The sequence below is a fragment of the Calidris pugnax genome, unplaced genomic scaffold, assembly GCF_001431845.1.
Source record: "Calidris pugnax isolate Ruff unplaced genomic scaffold, ASM143184v1 scaffold56, whole genome shotgun sequence".
Lineage (NCBI taxonomy): Eukaryota > Metazoa > Chordata > Aves > Charadriiformes > Scolopacidae > Calidris > Calidris pugnax.
The window spans coordinates 8,369,492-8,389,491 of record NW_015090839.1 but is presented as its reverse complement, the minus strand read 5'-3'; the positions used below and the strand labels follow the sequence as shown (position 1 = coordinate 8,389,491).

At 36.3% G+C, this 20,000-nt stretch overlaps 1 protein-coding gene across 2 annotated transcripts in view; it reads left to right on the top strand.

Moving 5' to 3' along the window:
* Nucleotides 1-20,000, top strand: part of NPAS3 (neuronal PAS domain protein 3) — a 611,505-nt gene that overhangs the window by 487,657 nt on the left and 103,848 nt on the right. The window lies entirely within an intron of this gene.

Sequence of the window (20,000 nt, the reverse complement as noted above, 5' to 3'; positions counted from 1 at the left end):
TTTATATAAGGCTTAATGAAACAGATGTGTATCTTACTAGCTAAGGTAAAGACATGAGTAATGATTGTTGAAACTGTGGGAAGTGGAGTTTCTTCTCCCTGAAGAAGAAACTTATCAGGTAGGACTTTGAGACATTATCAGCACACTCTTTTATTAACCATAATAAATGGCTGCATTTAGTAGGATGTGCAAAACCCTGTTTAAATATTCAGGGTTTGAGAGTGCTTGTTACTACAGGTGCTGTAGATTTTACCCACCCATCCAGAAGCTAAGCTATGCCTAATAAACAATGGATATAGGAAAAGAGGTTGGTGTCTAGAATCTAGAGTGAAATCTACAGCCGCAATGCAATAGTGCATGGCTCAACTCTGAATCTTTAAAAATGCTTCTTATGCTTCCTAGACACTGCAGCATTACACTCTGGTGTATCAGGAAGGCTGCTGGTAATGTTTAAAAATCCCATTTCATAAACAAACTGAAAGTGGAGGGCTTCAAACACTTCATAGAACTATTCTGCCTTGCACAGACAAAATCTAACAAATGTTGATTAGTTGTTACAACCACACAGCATAAGCTGCCTTCAAAGCTTTATTATGGAACAAAATTCCAGCAAAAATTATGCAATCTATACAGTCATTATTACCCTCATTGTCGTGTGGTCTGTGGATGTGATTCACAAGCTAAGTAAATCAAAAAATGACATATGCTAGCATCAGTGAGAAGTGGATCAGGTCCTTTAAGATCTAAACAAAACAGAGCTGCTGCCAAAGAGATTTCAATAACTTGAAGCATTAAAAGATGATGACTTAGGGAAAAAAAAGGGCTTGCCTTAAGCAGCAGAAATGTAAACTCTTTTTTCACTTGCTCAATTTTGAAGTTTTAGTTTTCCTTCGAAACATGGGCTAGAAACTTTCTCCATCTTTAGAGGAAAGCTGAAATTCTGTACTGTTTGTGTGATTCCAGAGTCTAGGACTTTAAGGAAAAGACAAGCCTTGCAGTTAAGTTATGCAGGCTGACAACCCTGCAAATGTTAGAAGTTCACACAACTTTGAATACTTCTGTAAATAATAATAAGCATTCAAAGATTAAAGATGCAAAAAGCCGATTCAGGTAAACTCTTCTCAGAATTCCCAAGTTTTATGAGACTTGAGAAATAGGACTTTAGGCACAGTTGTTCAATTTTTCATGCTCCCTGTACCCAACTTTATTTTCTTCCCTTGGTCTTCGTGCATTACTTTATGTTATTTGTTATTTGTCCAAACTATTTGTCCTAGAATTAGTATTCCCAAATGACTTAGGCCTGACTTATCTTGCATTTTTGAAATTATATATCTGTATTTTCCCATCCCCAAAGTGAACTGCAAAACTGAAATTATTTGCTCTGTATCTTTGGTTACACAGGGCTTTAAAATCATCTGAGTAATTCTCAAAGGTAGATAGACACCGAACTTACACTAGTCTTTTCAATGTTTTTATTATTTTTATCAAATTCCCTTCTACTTACCCATATAGTTGGGGATTTGTGATGCACAGAGCAGTAAAAGTTGCAATGCTTTTAGCACAGGATCTCTCAGGTACAGCTGTGTAACATAAAAACTGTAGATTGACACCACGAGATTTCCTCCCTTCCTTCGGTACGTTACATCATCAACTCTCATTTCATGTGCTGTCTGTTATAATCTGAAAGTCTTTATAAGATCCTGTTCAACCTATATGGGAAATAAATTATTAGACTTCTTTTTTTGCTCACCTTCTCCAGAAAAGGAGATTCAATGGTGAGGGCCTTGGAAGCTTGAATTTCATGTTCTGCTCCAACTTTCTTTTGTGATCTGGGGAAAGCCAGGGATACTTTTCTGACCATTTTTTCTGCATGTACAACAAAACCCCTTACTGTCTGTCTCCATTTTTTCCAACTAAAATAGGTGAGAGCATAACAAGAAACATGTTCAGTTGGACTACTTTAGCAAAGGACCTTAACCTCTCAGTTTGGGTGGCAGAGCATCTCTTTAAACTGCTTGAGCAGGTCAGCCAAACCAGCAGGTCAGGGCTGCCTCTAGCTAGAGGCGTGTATTCATCAGTGGCTGCTGAGTGCAGGGAGAAAGCATCTAGGAAACAGCAAAGTTCTTGGAGAGTGGGATGTGGCCTGAACTTAAGAGCAGGTAACTGCAGAGAATGGTGGTCATTAAACTGTTTCACTATAATCTTTAAGTGTGCCCCCTGAAAACCATGTCATGCTCTCTACCTTACTTTTCCTTTTTTAGTGGCTTACAACGTGTTATCAGATTTGAGCAAAAATAATTAGTTTTCCCTTAAAGATTACCTGTGCCTTCAGACTGAAACTATGACAATTTCCAAGTTTTCATCAAATATATTAAATTTTGGGGTTGGAATATTTTTGTAATCCTGAAGCATATCCCATTTTTCTGTTGTTGCTCTATTTGTGCATGCTGTGGAACTCCACGGCTGCTTGGAAGACTGTATGTTCTGTGGCTTCTTTATATTAAATTGAGTAGTTTCCCCCAGTGTTTTAAGGGGAATTACAACAGTCCTCATCCTTTGTGTAATTTACATTTCTCTGCAGAAGTGACTTATAATTTACAGCATGTTCACAAACACACTGAAGTCTCAATGACATTCTCAGTTATCAAATGGCAAATTAACCAATATCCTAAGATATATTTTATATTAACTGATTCTCTGGGTTGTTGCTTTTATTTCAAAAACTTCAAATAATATAATTATGCTTGCAAAAAAAAAAAAGGTAATATGACTAAGCTCAAATTAAGAAATATAAAAGTCCAGTTGCAGGGCTTTGAAACTGAAAATCTCACACAAACATTTCACATACTATAAAGCTGTGCCCTAAGTTATACTATTCAGCAGTCGGAAACTGTCCTTTCATCTGTCAAGGTTAATTTACAGAAAATGACCAGTTTATTTATTCTGAAGTAGAGAAAAATGTGAAGTATTTCTTTCCTAAGTGACTCATGCACTATAAGCAAAATATTTGTTTCTAAACAGCAAGCTTTATTCCCATCTCTGGTAAAACAAGAAAATAGCTCCTCTTCACCTTTCAGATTGGCTCCTTTGTATTATTCATGCTAGTCTTTTCTCACTAATTTTATGATTATAATGAGGCAATGGTGTGCTAGTTAGCGCTGAATGACCTTCTAATTGAAAAGCTGTAAATTCAGTCTCAGTGGCCAGCACAGGCAGAAATTTAAATAAACAGGTCTGCAAAGTCCTTACAATGGGCTGGCCTCTTGACCAGGGTCGTACCAAAGTCCTAGTCACCTGTTATCCGGCGATGCTTTGCACTTCTTGGTGTTAACTTCCTGTCTTGTTACAAGTTAGGTTAGCATGAGAAGAACAAAGAGCAAGGACTCTTTTATTGGTTTAACAGAGGATTTTGCATTTGAATATCTTCAATATCTGATCTAATACTATACTTTATAAAACAGCCTCTCGGTCACATAAGGCTTACTGTTTAATTTCCAAAACATGATAAAAAGCTGGCTAGACTCATGCATCAATAATTCCTGTCTCTTTATACAGTTTTTCTTGATCATGGTTTTAATGTTTGTGCATTTATTATTATTTGAAAGCGCTAATAACATTGGTTTAATGAGATTTTCTTTCTGACAAGCACTTAAGATTGGTGCTCGGATACTACAGTGATAAGGTCTTTTTAAGTGTTAGGGAAGATGGATGGATAGTTGTGAGCAACTCTGAGAAACTGTGCAGCATTCAGTCTGTCTTAGAGACAGTCTATGAAATGGTCACAGCACATTATCCTACCCACACGGTAATAAATACCTCTCAGGGTCTTGATGTTGGTGTTTGGCACTGTCTCACTAATGTTCATAACAGCAGCTAACACTATATCAGTGATAACTAATAAGAGTTGATAGTCTTGTATAATATAGAGCAGCTTTATGCTGTCAGTGTCATGCATCTTTATCAGGAATACATCGTATAGACAATGGACATTTTCCATATCCTTTAAAGTTTTGCATTCTGTATATTTGGTTGTTAGACAAATAGAGCAAGCTTTGCTGACTTCATTTTCATTCTTGGCAGCATGTTTTTATCATAAGGCAGATAGTCATTAATTTACAGAATCAACGCTGGGAACAGCTTTTGTGATCTCATATTAAATTTTCCCCTGAATCCGCCCCTTGGCAAAAATTACTCACATCGTTAAAAAATATTTAATTAGGCTGTAGTTTATACCCAGCTCACTGGGGAAATGTTGGAATTAATATGATTTGCATGAATTCTGTTTCTCTTTTTCTGTTAGAGATTAGTTTTGAATTCAGTTCAGAGGGTCGCTGACACTGCCAAGGACTCACAATCGTGAAGGTCAAACAGGTAGCAAATACTTCCCCTGGGTAGCTTCCCTGAAAAGACAGCTCAAAATTGCTTTTAATTATGGGTTACCTAAAAGGCCACTTGCTGTTTTTATTTTTCCACAGATCTCTGAAACATTATGTGGCTAGAAGTTCTAGGTAGACCACATCAGTTCAAATCTAAAACAACCTAAGTCATGTTTTCACTTCTTTTTAGTTCCTTAAAAATGAATAGCATACTAAACCCAAACAGATTCATGTATGCACATGAACAGCCATACATATGTGCACGTATATGCTTAAGTCAAGCAATTTTTGGTGGTTGTTCCTCTATTGCAGTGGGAGGAACCCAAAAATCTCTTTCTTTTTCATCAGCTTTGTAGAAAAAAAAATTAAAACAATATTTTTTGGAAGCAAAAATATTTCCTTCATAGCAGTGCATCCACTGGCTTAATTATTCTTCACAAGATAAGATACAATGTTTAGTTATGCATTCTCTTGTTTATGATTTCAAGGGTTAGAAAAAACCCTGGGGATCTACAATCCTGTGCTTTTTAAAAAGAGAAATTAATGGAAACTTTAATTAATAATCTAATCAATCAATTAATCTCTGTTACATAAGTGTTGAGATCTAATTCTCCTCCACAGCTCTATCTATACAGAGAGAAATGAAATGGCTGCCCACTTATCAGGATGATGAGGAACACGTTGCAGACACAAAGAAAAAGTGAAGCAATAATAGTTTTGTGAAGTTGGCACAGACAATATAACGCTAACAAAGTACTCTTGAATTTGGGATGGATCACAATATGTCAGTGTGGTGAGCTGTTGTGCAGTTCATTTCAGAAGTTCAATTTTAATTTAGATGAATGTAAGAACAATCCCCCAAATAGGAGTTGACCCGTTCGCTTTGTGAAACTGACAATTATGGCATATCAGTAGTCAGAAAATCCTGTTAAATAGTGAGTGTCACATAGTGTTGACTTTTGCCTTGAGTTCAGAAAACGTAAACCATCTGCTTTATGAAATATGTGCAGACCACACCATGCTGTTGACTAGCCAACTGTTGATAAATAAATATTTATATACCAAGTGATTTATATAGGGCTTCTATCAGTACTGCAAGGGTTAGAGTCAGTTTGACCCTTATTTGTACGACTGTGAGTCAATCCAACCTCTTTGGAACCTGGAACCCTGCCAGAGGTGCCTGCAGTACTGATGGCAATTTAATTGATAACAATGCAGATGAAGATTATTTTCCACACAGACTCATCTCCAAAGCCGACTTTGTGTACGTATGTCTGTATGCTTCCAAGTACTCTAAAAAATCCACTAAGAGACTCGCCTTATGTGTAGCAAAGAGAATTAAATCATAGAGCCGCACATGTTGTACAGCTTCTGTCACCAACCTTCTACTTTCTTTTGAAAAGTGAGTTCTTGTAAGTTCAATGTGTAAAAATACTTAGGGGAGACTTTTACAATTTAGTGAAGAGCCTTTTGCAGAGAAGTGTAACAATATTAACCAACTTTGGAAAAAGAAATGGAATATCCTTAACAATGTCTTTATTATTTTGGGCTACAGATGATGTGCTGCAGTCAGTGCAAACTTTACATCTAAACTCCTATAAGGTCTGAAATGTAAGAATTATATTACACTTTGAGTAAAGACTCTTCACATAGGAAAATATGGTTTATGAGCAATTTTTGGAATGCAAAAGCCTAATTAGATATTTACAACAAGATCTCATTTAGTGTTCTTCAGTTCTTTCCTACGGTAATACAAAAAGCAAGTAACAAAATGTCATACTGAACTATCATTGAACCTAATTCCCTAAATTTAGTGAATTCTTAAAAGCAGTATATTTTTCCTTTTATCTCTGGTATATACATTTTTCATCCTTTCCCAAGGATGCATGTCCTGATGGCTTGATATTGCACTCTTTTTGTCAAGGAAAGGCTACAGCTTTATTTGCAAAACAAATTTGTGGGCATCATTCTGTTGTTTCACAAAACCTTGGTGTCCTCATGCCTTGAGTACTGTGAGCAGTTCTGTTCCCTGCACCTAAGCAGGGATATTGTGGAGTTACAGTACAGAGAAGGGTAACTATGATAGTCAAGGGGACCAAACAGCTGCGTTACAAGGAGACAAGGAAAAGGCTGAGACTTTTCCATTTTGGAAAGGAGAAGGCTAACGGGGCGCTATGTTCAAAGGTTACAAAATGAAAAGGGTAGTGGTTTGAGACAGGCCTTCTATTCACAAAATCCTGCAGTACTAGAATTTGGAAGCACTCACTGAGTCTATGATTACATCAGTTAAAATCAGATAAAATATTTTTCTGGGGTTGATGGGTGTCCACTTGTGCAAAAATGGATTAGACAGGTTCATAAACGACAGACCTGTAAATAAATGCTAAAGGGAATAAGCAGGCATATACTCTGTATGCCTAATGCAACAGCTCTGAATATTGGGGAACCAGCACTGAATGTGGTCACTCTCACATTGCATAATTGCAACTCCTAATGCCTAAGAAAAATGAAAACAAAGGAAGTTTTTCATATATAAAAATACAAAAAAATGGAATTAATAAGAGAAAGGGAAAAGCCTAAAAAATACATGCTTACTTGTTACAAATGCTTGTGGTAGGGACCGTGTTTTATGTATTTTAGTCTACAGTGGAGTCCCAACAGTGACTGTCATTGATGTTTTAGTCGTACAAAAAAAATTTAGTTGAATGTAATTAGAGGACAAACTTATGTTTTCAAAACTAAGGTCAGTTGTCATATACCTCACAAGATAAAGATTGCTCAAAGTCTAAAAACTGATATAGCTTTCTTTTACTCCTGTTCTACTATTTTTTAGTTAGTAGGTATTGCGAGTGATGCTGGAGGGAGAACTGGCCTTATTATGTTGCTCCACTGCTTAAATGCATCATCAAAAAGGCAAGGAACTCTACTGTTCCAAATAGTGGGTTTCATTTCTAAATTAATTGAATGGAGAAAAATCATATGAGTTGTATGTTCACAGTCACTTAAAGCCATTAAAAAGGATGGAGTGACTAGCTGTAAATTCAGCTAAGAAACATACTTGTCACTTGCAATAGACATAGGCACTCAGGAAACAGCAAAGTAAGGTTAAGCAGATAAAATAAATACAACCCTTTATAATGTTTCATTAATTCAGAAGTGTACAATCAGACACTTAGATTGTATTTGATTTTTGTTACCTCCAGAAAAACAGTGGTACAAGGATCTTGGATTAACACATATAGGTTTATGTGATTATTAGCAATGGGAAGAATTCCACAGTGTGAAGAACTGGAATTATTTTCCTGAGGTGGGAAGGATATTTATTTTCACTAAATATCAACTGAGTTACATAGCCAAGGTATAGATAGCAAGTCAATTAATGGACACCTATCTCTTTTGCTATTATTTCATTTATTGTCGGTATCACATTAATCATTTTCTCACAGAAGGTTCACTTCCTTCCTTGTTTTTTTGCAGTTCTGTTTCTCAGTGGTTGTAACCCTGATTGTTCCCTCTGTATCTCCTTTATTATTTCCTTTAGTGTATTGCTCCGTTCTGCTGACTTTTCTCTGAGTTCAGCTCCATTTTCTCCATTTCCCTCTCATCTCTTCCAAAGATTTCCATGGGCCTCTTTAATTTTGAGTCTCAGATTTTTACCCCCTGCTTCTCTGAGTATCCCCTTTTTTACTAAGCCTTGCAGCTCAGTTGTATTTCAATCACCTCTTTCTGCATTTCTTGCCCATATCTTAGTCTAAGCAGAAGTAAACTTTTGGCCTACTATTTGCTAACATATATTAGGTGATATAACATGCAGACACTTAAGAAATTTCAGATACAAAAAATATCACAAAGCTTTAAAGGTGTCTTTTTTTTCTTCAGAAATGAGGACTCATTACAGTCAGTATGCATCTCTCAGCCTGCAGAACCATCTCCCTCCTGTCTGCCCTTCAGTAGAGCTGAATACTGCAAAAGTGCATATATGAAGTACTTTTTATCCATTCTTCTTCCTCTCTCACAACTTAAAACTCACTGCCATCCCATTATCCAGATTCACTGTCATGGTTTCGTCTCCACACTTTCCATAACACCCGCTAGTAGTACAAGTGGGTCTCTCTAATAGACAATATTGTCTTCTGACAATACAATTCTCCCAAAATCCAATTGCATTTTAGATCTGAAACCATCAAAAATTTGTCCTTTCATCTGTATCCATTTCTCAATTATTTGGTTATCTAAGACCTGCATTGCTTTAATCTCCCTTTCCTGATCCAACCTCTGTCTCACTTTTCTTCTCCAGTCTGAGCAAAATGTGACTGTTCTTTTCGTACCAGCCTATAAGGATCCCAAAATTTTTATTTTTCTGACAGCTCTGTTTCACTTCCTTTAGTTTTCTCCAGTAATGTCTTAGATTGCCACTGTTTCCATTCCTGCTTTCTGATGATTCTCATGCTGCCTCCAGTTCTTGGCAGAAGCCTGTACATGTAATTTTTTAGCTCTAGCATCTTCTTTTATCTAGCTCTTCTTTTTCTCTCCTACTTTAAAATGCAAATGTTGCCCATACTCTTCCACTCCAAAAATTCTTTCTCTTTCCAGAATACTGGGAATTCCTTTCTTCTTTCCTGGATTCAATTATATCTTTGACACCAAAATGCCTTCATTCTATTGTATCATTTATAATATTTGTATTGTTGTGTAAATTATTAATAAAGCAATCTAAAATTTTAAAAGGAAAGATTTAAAGAAAAGCTAGGCATGAAAAGAACTTGGGATTTTACTTCGCCTTTCTTCATTGTTATCCTACAAATTCTATATAATTTTTATCTTTCTTTTTAGAGAAGAGAAAACCTACATAGGTGAGCTAAATACCTGCGTTCTGGTTTTGGGACTACAGCTTTATCAAATCTGCAGACAATGTTTGAGAGAGCTTAGATGGGAAGGTTTAGAAGTCTGACAGGACAGTAACCTACTATTGCTTTTTTTTTTAAGCAAAAGAGATAGATTGGGTTTTCCATTAATATGAATTTTTAATAAATAACGAAATGCTGAATGAAGTTAGACTGTAAATCTTTTTAAAATTGATATGTTTATTTGACTAAAATTCGACACAATCTCTCTCATTTCACGGGCAGTGCAAATAATATCTACTTGAATAAATTTTATGTAGCATGCAGGTGTATTGTGGGTTAATCCTAAAGAAGGAGCATCTTCAAAGGTCTTCACAATGTTTCAAGCATTTGTTCCTTTTTTTCTCTTAACATGCCTGAAATGGAAATTCATCTGCGAATGGTGGTTTTTATTCGTGTTTTCACAGAAGCACATTTGCATGCCCTAGAAAAGAATCAATATTATGAATGAGAACTCTCTCCAAAAGTCTTTAATTATATGTCTGTGTATCAATATGTAATATTTTATGTTTCTTCAGATTTTTTCTTCTTTTAGCTGACACAGGCAGACTTTGAAAGGAGTAAAATCAGCAATATAACAGCGAAATGCATGCAAACTTGTTAAATGTGATGGCAAAATAAAAAGCTTCAGTCAGTATGATCAGTTAAAAAAAAAAAAAAAAAAAAAAAAAAAAAAAGATAGCCAGCAAACTGTCTATCATGTGATGAAATTTGACAGTAGGGATTATGGCTTTGATGGACCAGAACAGCTAATAGAAGAAGCTGACATTTTTGAAACCCTGCTAATTAAGGGTTCCTTCCTTAATATTAAAATAAAGTCTTTGTCTGGGTTTTATGGTTGGAGAATCAGGTGTTTTCATTAATATATGCCAGTCAGTCTTAATAAGCTTGGAGGGCAGAGGAAGTTATTATTGAGTGACCTTCTACAAAATAAGCATGTTGCTAAGGGCTCTAACCCTGCCCTGTTCAGACTGATGAATCTCATTTCCAATGCAAAAGCTTCACAAGAAATCCAAGTATTCTCTGTGCAATCACAGAAAATAATCCTTGTGTCTCTTGTAATGTCCAGAATTGCCACTTACTATACTACTACTGTACAATGAATATTACAATACATATTATTTTTCTAGCACAATTGTCTACATTTCTGAATTGCCAAGAATAGAAAAACTTATTGTCAAGACACTTGTATTGAAAAGTCAGCTCATTTTAATACTTCTCAAATAGTCATCTACCCTGTTCATGAATTATAATGCACAGAATACATCTGACAATACTAGCTTTGAAAAAGAGATATGTCGGTATTATTACATATTCATTTTCAACTAGATTTCGAACAGATTTTAAACCATTCATTGAAATTCATTGAAATGATAAATTCACAGTTGGATTTTGATTGACTCTTAATCTAATTTTACATTTGATAAGTTTTCATCTTTTTTATAGTAGTAATTTTGATTTTCTGTAGATTTTTCAACTAAGTGAAAGGGTGTGGTAAGCTGCTGAGACTCATCGTATATTTGCTGATAGAGATTAGAAAATGAACTAGTGAACCCTTTTAAATAAGTGCAGCATTGTAACTACCAGTGACGTGTCTCACACCAACTCTGTGGGGACTGGGCAACTTCCCAAGCACCCCAAGACTTTCTGCAGGTATTTGCTAATACTTTGTTGCTTTTTGCTTTCCTTTCTTTTCTCTCACTAGGTCAAGTCAGACTCTAAATGATTCTGTGAGATGCTGAACTCATAATAAATACAGTGGATAATGGATGAAATTCAAAGCAACGCATCCAGTTTGCTGACGCTATGCTAATAAAATAACATGGCTGCCAAGTAAAAATATCAAAGTTGGGAGAATATACACGCTCCCAGGTCACTGAGTGAATCTCTAGAAGTTGAGTATTTAATAGGAAGCAATCACCTGCATAAAATTTGCAGATCTCCTTCCTTTAATTGATGGCACAGCAGATGGATCTACTTTTCTCTTATCAACCCAAACCAATCTATCACAATCTGTAAAGTATTTGGTAAAACTTATTCCAAACAGGTTTGTTTGTTTCTTTATTTACACTGATGATCAGGCTAAATTGGCTTCAGAACTCAAACACTGCAACAGAAGTAGATATACATACTCTTGGATAGTTCTTACCCTGAATCATTACATACATAAGTACAATGTAAAGCAGTGAGACAGTTCAAACCAGTGCCAATGCTAGAAAAGAAAAAATTGAGGCCCACTTATTTAATTTTTTTCTAGGTGTTTTGTACCCAGGGTAATTTGATGGAGCATTAAAATAAAATAAAATAAATAAAATAAATAACATAAAATAAATAAAATAAATCCTGGGAAAGATATCCCACCTTAAGAAAGATCCACTATCCAAGGCAATGTTTGAGTTATTTCTGAGTGCCTGATAGATACCACATTTGAGTGTTATCTGTTTACACACAATAGCACTATTTAGTCCAGTTAGACTACAAAGTGCTTTAAATATGAAAGGCTCTCTGTATTCTGTTCCATTAAATTCAAAGCCATCTATGCACCTTGGACTTTTTGTATCTCTACTTGATGTATGTATTTGCAGTTTGGGATTTTTGGCTACTTTATCCCCTGAACATTTTTTCCCCGAATAAAAGTAACTTGATTTAGTTCCGTAACTAACCTTGATCCTATTCAATTTAGACTACTCCATAGGAAAGGAAAAAGTACTTGGTGCAATATTTTTCTTAGAATTTGTAAAACTGACCAAAGTGAAATCCCCATCGGTCCTTCTTACTTGTTTGTGTTTGAAGGAAATGTGTGGGTGTGGCTGTGGGTGTGAATGGTGGAGGTCAGGGAGCTCCTTTAGGTGTGATTAGTGATTTCTCTGGTTTTAGTGAAGAGGTATGAACCATAATGGGAAAACAGCCCATATAGTACTTATTAGCATCTCATTGCAGCTGCAAGCCACAGGACTGAAACGTTAGATCTACTCTAGGAATGCTTCTGACAGGTATTGTGTTGGGCACCTAACATACTGCTTCTCTGTAGCTGTTTCTGTTCTTTTAGCATTTTAGTATTTAAAGAAATGCAAAGTAAAACATGTGAAGCACCAAAAAGTGGTCGGAAAGAAAGGAGCAGGACTAACAATACTGACATGTCAATAAGTTTTGGAGGTGTTTTTTTTCTCACTACTTACAGTGAGTTTAGAGCTCCAAAGCTTGTTGTTAAAAAGTCTGATTGAAAGCCTGCTGATTTCTGATTATAAAACTCCTGTAGACATCAATGTGAGTAAGAACTAACCCTTGGAGAGAAATATTCCATTCTCATCCTTGTTGGCGTTGTGTTGCTAAATAGTATGACAAGGTCTTTCTTACACCTTCAGCAGTATTTTATGCAGTGCCTGCTGTGGCTCATCTAAGAGCCAATATTAGTGCTCATTCACTAGTAAGAGTAAGGCAGAAATGCTATCTTTATGCAGAAATCGATATTCATAAATAAAACAAGCAAAGTCACTTTACTCAAATACTGTAAATGCTATATTTTTTACTGTAAATGTAATTGGAACAAGGTCATTCATTTTGCTGCTGGAAAACAAATGGAGTACTAAGCTAGATTTACTTCTTCAAAAATAAAGGATTTTTTTGAAGAAGGAAGGAAATTTACTCTATGGTAGAAGCCAAAAGGTGATTTCCACCTCCAAACTTTATCTCTGTAGCTCAGGACAAGAGTTACGATGAGAAAAGGATGCTTCAGGATGTTTGGAAAGGGCTCTCTGACTGTTGACAATGTGGTAATACTACAGTAAGTGTGGTATCAAGTTTGAAAACTCCTATAATATTAGCATGCCTGGACAAAGTGAAGTGTCAAATCCAGGATCAGTAAATCTTAATGTAGGTTCTCGTGATTTAATGTTAAACCTGTGGTTAGGAGTGGCACATGAAATGTGAGGTTTGTGCTAAATGTGGCAAGATACAGGGTACCCAGATAACAGCCCAATATGCTGAATCATCTGAGTACCATCAGTCATACAGATGTACGAGTACTCACAGAAGGGAATGTTTCAGAGCGAAGACCAATGTAAACCAATTGGAAGGATTAAAAAGAAGCAACCCAACATATTAATGTGTGATGTTTAGGGTCCGGAGCTGTGGGTAGATGGCTAATTTAGCACAGATGTAGCTGTAATGACAGCCACAAGTCAGCATGTCCCTCTTTACCAACACATTTGTGAATCTTGTAATAACCTGACTGTGAAAAGTATTACTCTAATACTTAGGTGATCAATATGGCTAATTACTTTTAAGAGGAAGGCATTCATTTGCAGACAATATCTAACTTTGTATCATGTATAACTCCTGCCTTTCTCTGCAGCTTTGCTTTTCTATCTACTCTTATTTTTCTGTCTTCCTTATCTTTTATGAAACTGAAGCTAAACATCTTGGCAGTTATCTTTTGCTTTCACTTTTCAGCTGTTACATTTGAATGTAGTAATATTTTTCCATTCCTGCAGACATAATTCTTTTGTGGCTTTCAAACTTGGAGTGACCTCCAATCCTGAAGAAAAAAAGGGTAGAATTTTCCAAAGGGACACAAAAAGAGACTGAAGGAAAGAGAGAGTATTTGAGATGGGAAGTAGAGAAGACATATGAATGACTTGAGAAAGAGAATGGGCTGGCTTGAAATGCAACCAGAATAATCATTTAAACAAAAAGGCTCGATAGGAGTTCTGGGAATATTTTCCACAGTGATTAAGGAAAAGTGAATGAGAAATCTCTTCTCTTTCCCAAAGGAACAGCAGAATCTTTTCTTCTGTTACTCAGTTTTGTAAAATGCAAATGTGTTTTAGAAAGCAGTTTGAGAAAGCTGTGAAATTTGAGCTTCTAGCCAATACCCCAGTTTCCTTCTATGTACCTGATGAAACCCATCCTGATACACACTAAAAGACAGAAGCTATAAGAGCATCTAACTTAATTTAGAGGCCTTTTCCCACAAAATCATAGTGTCACACAGGGTTAAGACTGCAAGATCCTTAGGACATTGGAAGGGCTCCCCTTCCAGCCTGGCACAGGGTCACAGAGGCTTGTACAAAGAATTCTAATTCCTTCCTTCTCAGGTTATATAGGGTTACAAAGAACTGCCGTGGGCAACCTCTGTACAAGATGAAGAGAAAATAAAAACAAAGGTATGAGAGAAAATGGGAGCAGAGCTGAGCAAAAGCAAATGTCCAAAGATGTCTGTTTAATACCCAGTGCTAGTGTTATCTGCCTTGCATATACTTGCTCCTGATAGACTAGGTACCACTTTATGTCAGCTGAAGAAGGCTACAAGCCCCCACCCCATCCCAATAGGAAAAATCTCTAGTTGATAGCTGCCTAACATAAAGGTATTAAGGATTTTATATCCATGGCAAAATTTTCAAAAGAGCTGTCTCAGGCTGAGCATCCAGAATCAAAGGCTGTGTTTGAAAAGTTGACCCTGGCCTTTGGGGAGACACTGCAAAGACTTTTTGTTATAATGTTTCCTGAAAGGTAAATTTGAATCTCATTCTGTATTCCCACATTGGACTAAATTGAAAGCGCCTCCACTGATGTCAACAGTTTAATGAAAATTGCTGTAATTTCATGGATTTTTTTTTTTGGTAACCTGTGCTAAATGAGTTACATGCTGCTATATATATGTATGTGTGTACAGTAATTGAAAGACTTTTCATTCTATCCCATTGACTATTGAAGAAAAGTTTTTCTTTCTCCTTTCTCTACTAGTATATACAAAACTTTATGCAAAAAGGTTGTTAGTTGCTTTGTCCTTGAGATACATGAACTAAAATTTAAAGTAAAATGGATGGGGAAAGAACATAGTATTTTTGCCAAAGCAGTTCAAGATTCAGCAGAATCCTGTGATATTTAAAAGTTATGTAGAGGGAGCTGTGATACCCATTAGTCCAGAGGAAAATGTTTTCTAATTGTGATACCACATTGAATTGTATTTCACTCTCTTATTGGTGTATTATTTTATAAATTGTAGTACAGTGTGGTGATTGTCATATTGCATTCCATGCTTCATCTCTACTCTTCCTTGTTAGGTTATGTGGAGCTCAGTGTCTAGAGAAACATGCAATAACAAGAAAATGGATAATATAAATGCTTATTCAACTATCGACAATTTGATGTATGAATCCTAATACAGAAAAATTCAATATGGCATAGGTATATTACTGTTTTTTCTGTTGCTGAGCTATTGGTCACAATATTTAACCTTAAAAAGTATTTAATTAATCACTCCTTAATCATTCCTTAATCATTAAGGTGTTTGCAGTGCACTGTCCATTTCCACAACCTCAAAGTACTGTTTATCCATTTAATCAAATGAGATTTACTGTAACACTAACTTTTGTTGTTGCAATAATACCAGAGTTAGACAGTGTTGCCCAGTACACGGAGAATAGCAGAGACTATTGATGTGCCTGTTTGAATAGGCAAATTAATCCTTGTTTCCATTTCTCCAGCAGGATGTGATGATTCTGATTTAGAAAAGTCACCTGGACTCCAAAATAGTTACATTATTCACCAAACTGCGAAGTTACCAAATATGAAATGCTAATCTCTCAGATATTTTTATAACTTCAAGGATTTTATGGCATAATAGCGACTTCTTTAAAATATTAAGTCCTCTGAGATTTTTGGAAATGGCATGGGAAAAAAATAATGGTATTGTCTAATACGTTGTAAAAGAAAATAACGAATTGCTAAGCAGTTTTTCTGCTAAAGAATCTGCAGTTTCCTGTTGCTGTAAGCAGATACAGAGGTCTGCACTCCACAGTCACTTCATTAGTAACAATCTGCAGCAATTCTTTTGAAGTCAGTACAGTTAACCAGCTGTAAAACCAATGTTACTGAAATAAAATCCAGACCTACCATGGCCATGGTACAACACTCAATTCTTATGCCTCTTTCAGATTCTCACTATTGGTAATAGTAAAACAATAGTCTCTCAGATACTACAGAGTGGTAACCACTGGTAAATTTACATTCTTTATAGTGGTGACCACTATGATTGAAGAGTAGCAGATGCAGTCAGCATGCATGACTCGTCTCGCTCAGAGCCACGCAAGGCAGGAGGATAGCTAGAGACCTTTTGACAGCTAGCACAATACTCATTCCTCTAGAGCATATTGCATGCATCCTATACATATTCAGTTCAGTTAGGAAAAAAAAGCTTTTTCTACCAATCAGGGCAGTGTATGAAATAATTCCATCTCTCCGTGCTGCATGCATCATGATTATGGATGTGCTGAAGCACCAATAATCAATCTCAGTTACTGGAGAACATGTTGTCACTTGCTGCTCTTAGTCATGCAAAGTGTTGCACAAAGAAGCAGAAGCCATACAGGTTGATTTTCATTGAGGTATTATTGTACATGAAGTACTGAGAGGTTATACATTATGATAGGAACACGAGCTGCTCAGTGCTGTTCATTTTGCTGTGTTTTTATAAATGATTATGGAAATAAAATATAAGATGTGTAGCTACACCCTCAGCGAGAGTACCTTGGGCTTTTCTGCCACTTTCTTCCTCCCATCCAAGCAACTGTAGAGTTGACGTTATCAGACATTTTTTCCTCCTCCCAATTAACTGTTTTCTTTCTGCAGGGATTAGTTTAAAATTATTCAATCCATATCCTATAAAACCAGTATCTCTTTGTAAGTTGTAAGTGGCAGCTGGCAACAGAACAGTTCAGAGGTCCTGAGATCGTTCATATTAAGCAAAACAACCAACCATTCATTTGCATCCCATTTACCTTGAGAAAACTTCAGCACAGGTTTAATGTTAAGCATGTGTTTAGCGTTTTGTTGAGTTGTAAGACCCTGAAAAGGCTGCCCTCTCAGCAGCTAGAAGAGCCAGTGCTACTAAATTGACCTCTAATGACTACAAAATAAATTAATTTGAAGGATGAAAAAAAATCTTTTAAGTGTGCACCTCATGCCAAAGATTTTGTTACATCCAGAGCTGTAAATCTGAGGAGGAGTAAATTGGCTAATGACAGAAGCCAACCTGTGCAATTACGTAGGGTCTTCTCAAAGTCTGATATTTCCTTTTAGAGTCTGTATTTTTTAAGTTGCAGGCTGAAATGAAGCACACTATTAAACTGCCACTTCTGGGTATTAGGTTGTTCATGGCTTCTCTCCATTTTTGTCACCCCAGGTTGCAATGATTTTCTCAAGGATTTCTGTTGTTATTGCCATACTAGTCTATAGTATATCTAGGTCATAGCATCATTTTGAATGATCTTGAGTTCAGCTCAAGATTGGCAGTAAGAACAAATTAGTTCATAGCTCTTCTTATAACCTCATATGCAGAAAAGGAAAATAAAATTGCGTTTTCATTTCATCTTTCATGCTTACAGCACTGGTGTCATTAACCTGTCCATACCCTGAGAACATACAGGTGAGACACTGGAACAGGTTGCCCAGGGAAGTCGTGGATGCCCCATCCCTGGGAGTGTTCAAGGCCAGGCTGGATGGCGCTTTGAGCAACCTGGTCTGGTGGGAGATGTCCCTGCCCATGGCAGGGGGGTTGGAACTAGATGATCTTTAAGGTCCCTTCCAACCCAAACCATTCTATGATTCTATGATTCTATTTACAATATGTTGTAACAGAATGAATGAAAGAATAACAATATTATTCCAAAAAAATCCGCTTGGGTTTGTTGTTTTTTTTCTTTAAATATTATAATAGAATGTGTGCAAAATTCCAATTTGAGCAACTAGAATTCTTTTACCATGGGCTTGATAACTGTGATCACGAACCTTGCCATTGCTCCTTATAAAGTACCTGTCATAGATAGTATGCTGGAATTTCCCTTGCTTTGCTTCACTATTAGCTTCTCAGATCGGTGTCTCTTGCTTGTTTCCTGAAGACAAGTGAAGATAGCTGAGGTCTGTGTCTGGCAAATGTCCCATACATTTCTGTACTTCTGCTATTAGAGCAGTTTATTCCGGTGCATGTTCTTTCTCATTTCACTTCTGTTCAGGCTGCCCTTGAACCATGACTGTTTTCTGGGGAGGTGGAGCAGGTGGGTGCAGGGTGGAGAGCAGTCAAGCAAAGCTCTGGCCGTCATGGTGCCTTTCCTTCCTCAAACATTTAGGGTTAATAATTTTGCATGTAGCATGTTCTGAGGTGGTTTTTCTCGTTGCCATTTACTATTGGACATATGGGTACTTGTATTTGAAATGGGTACTTGGGCTTCATAGTTTAATGTAGTTAATAATACAACCGTGGAATGAAAGATATGCTGAAGTATTTCAAAAGAGGAGTTGTGATTGAAATACAGTAGTGAAAAGCTGACAGAGAGAGTTTATCAAAGTGCTGCAGTTTACCTTCATACAGAAGGAAAGTGGCTGTTTTCATATGCACTAATCCCCAAATAACCATCAAGAAATATTAAAATACGCATTTTATTAGTTTCATTTAATTTCTTAATTGCTCAAATTCAGTTTACCAATTTATTGCTGTGTGAAATGCTTAGAGGCAATGCGTACATTAAAGGGATTATTTACATGTAATCCCTCCCTCCCAAAGGACACAAACTGATCATTTATGAATCCTGATTTACGCTCTGTAACAATACCAGATGAATGAAATAGTTACCGTAGAATGATGTAGCTCCTGAAGTGCAGTACTGTGTGGAGTATGATTTAGTACTAAAACTGAACTATCTCGTTTTCACTGATGATTTTAGTAAAGGTGCATGAACTTCACTTTTAGAATTTAGATTAACCAGACTGAAACTGCTTGCTGCAATTGAACCATTTATTTTCTGGGAATATGTGCAATCAAGACATTAAATTTAACCTTGGGGAAAAATCTATTTTAAAACATAACCCATGTTCTATTTGGGGTGTGGATTATTTTCAGCTAGGGTTATGATTTTACAGGAAAGAGATTTATAATTAGTTTTAACATAATTGGCAGGGATTTGCCGTTGAGATGCAGCCTTGCAGCTTGCTCCCTGCCTGTGGATATCACTGTGGGTATCTGTTTGCCAGCCAAAAGGTGTGAAAGCAAGATGTAATAAGAGAAAGGAGAAATCAGAAACCTTAACCACAGTGAACCAAATGGAATAAAACTTTTAAGAGTCTCTAAGTACATTATATAGAAGGAAATATCTTTAACCTGCAGTCTACTCGTTGCACACCTTTGCAGAATAATAAAATTCACCTCTGGTTTAAAAAAAGTATTTACTCACCCTGCCAGTGTTATCCTTATCCCTTCCTTCTCTTTGGCCAGACATAACCTGTTGTATTAGAAATGCTCACATTCTGAAAGCGTGACCATCTGTGCCAGCAGTAAATAGCATTAGGACTTCAGAGAATCTGCAAAAGCAATAGTCTCTAGCTTAAAAATGAAATACCTGAAACCTCTGTCTCCATCGCTTAAGAATTACCCCGCATCTCAGTTTGTTTAGAATTCCTTCTCTTTCGTTATTGGGGGATTTCTATGTGCTTGTGCTTTACTCTCATTTCCCCACAGATTGTGGTCTCCGTAGACTGGCAAATACAAAATAATTAAATGTTTAAAGAGATGCATATTGTCTGTTTTATTAGATTGAGATGAAATAAGCTGACACCAGCAAAAGAAAACAGTTTCCCAGTCCGTACCCTGCCTGACCTTTCTTATACCTAACAATCTTCTATGATTATTGAGCTAATGAACTTTATTGATGAGAAATTACTTATC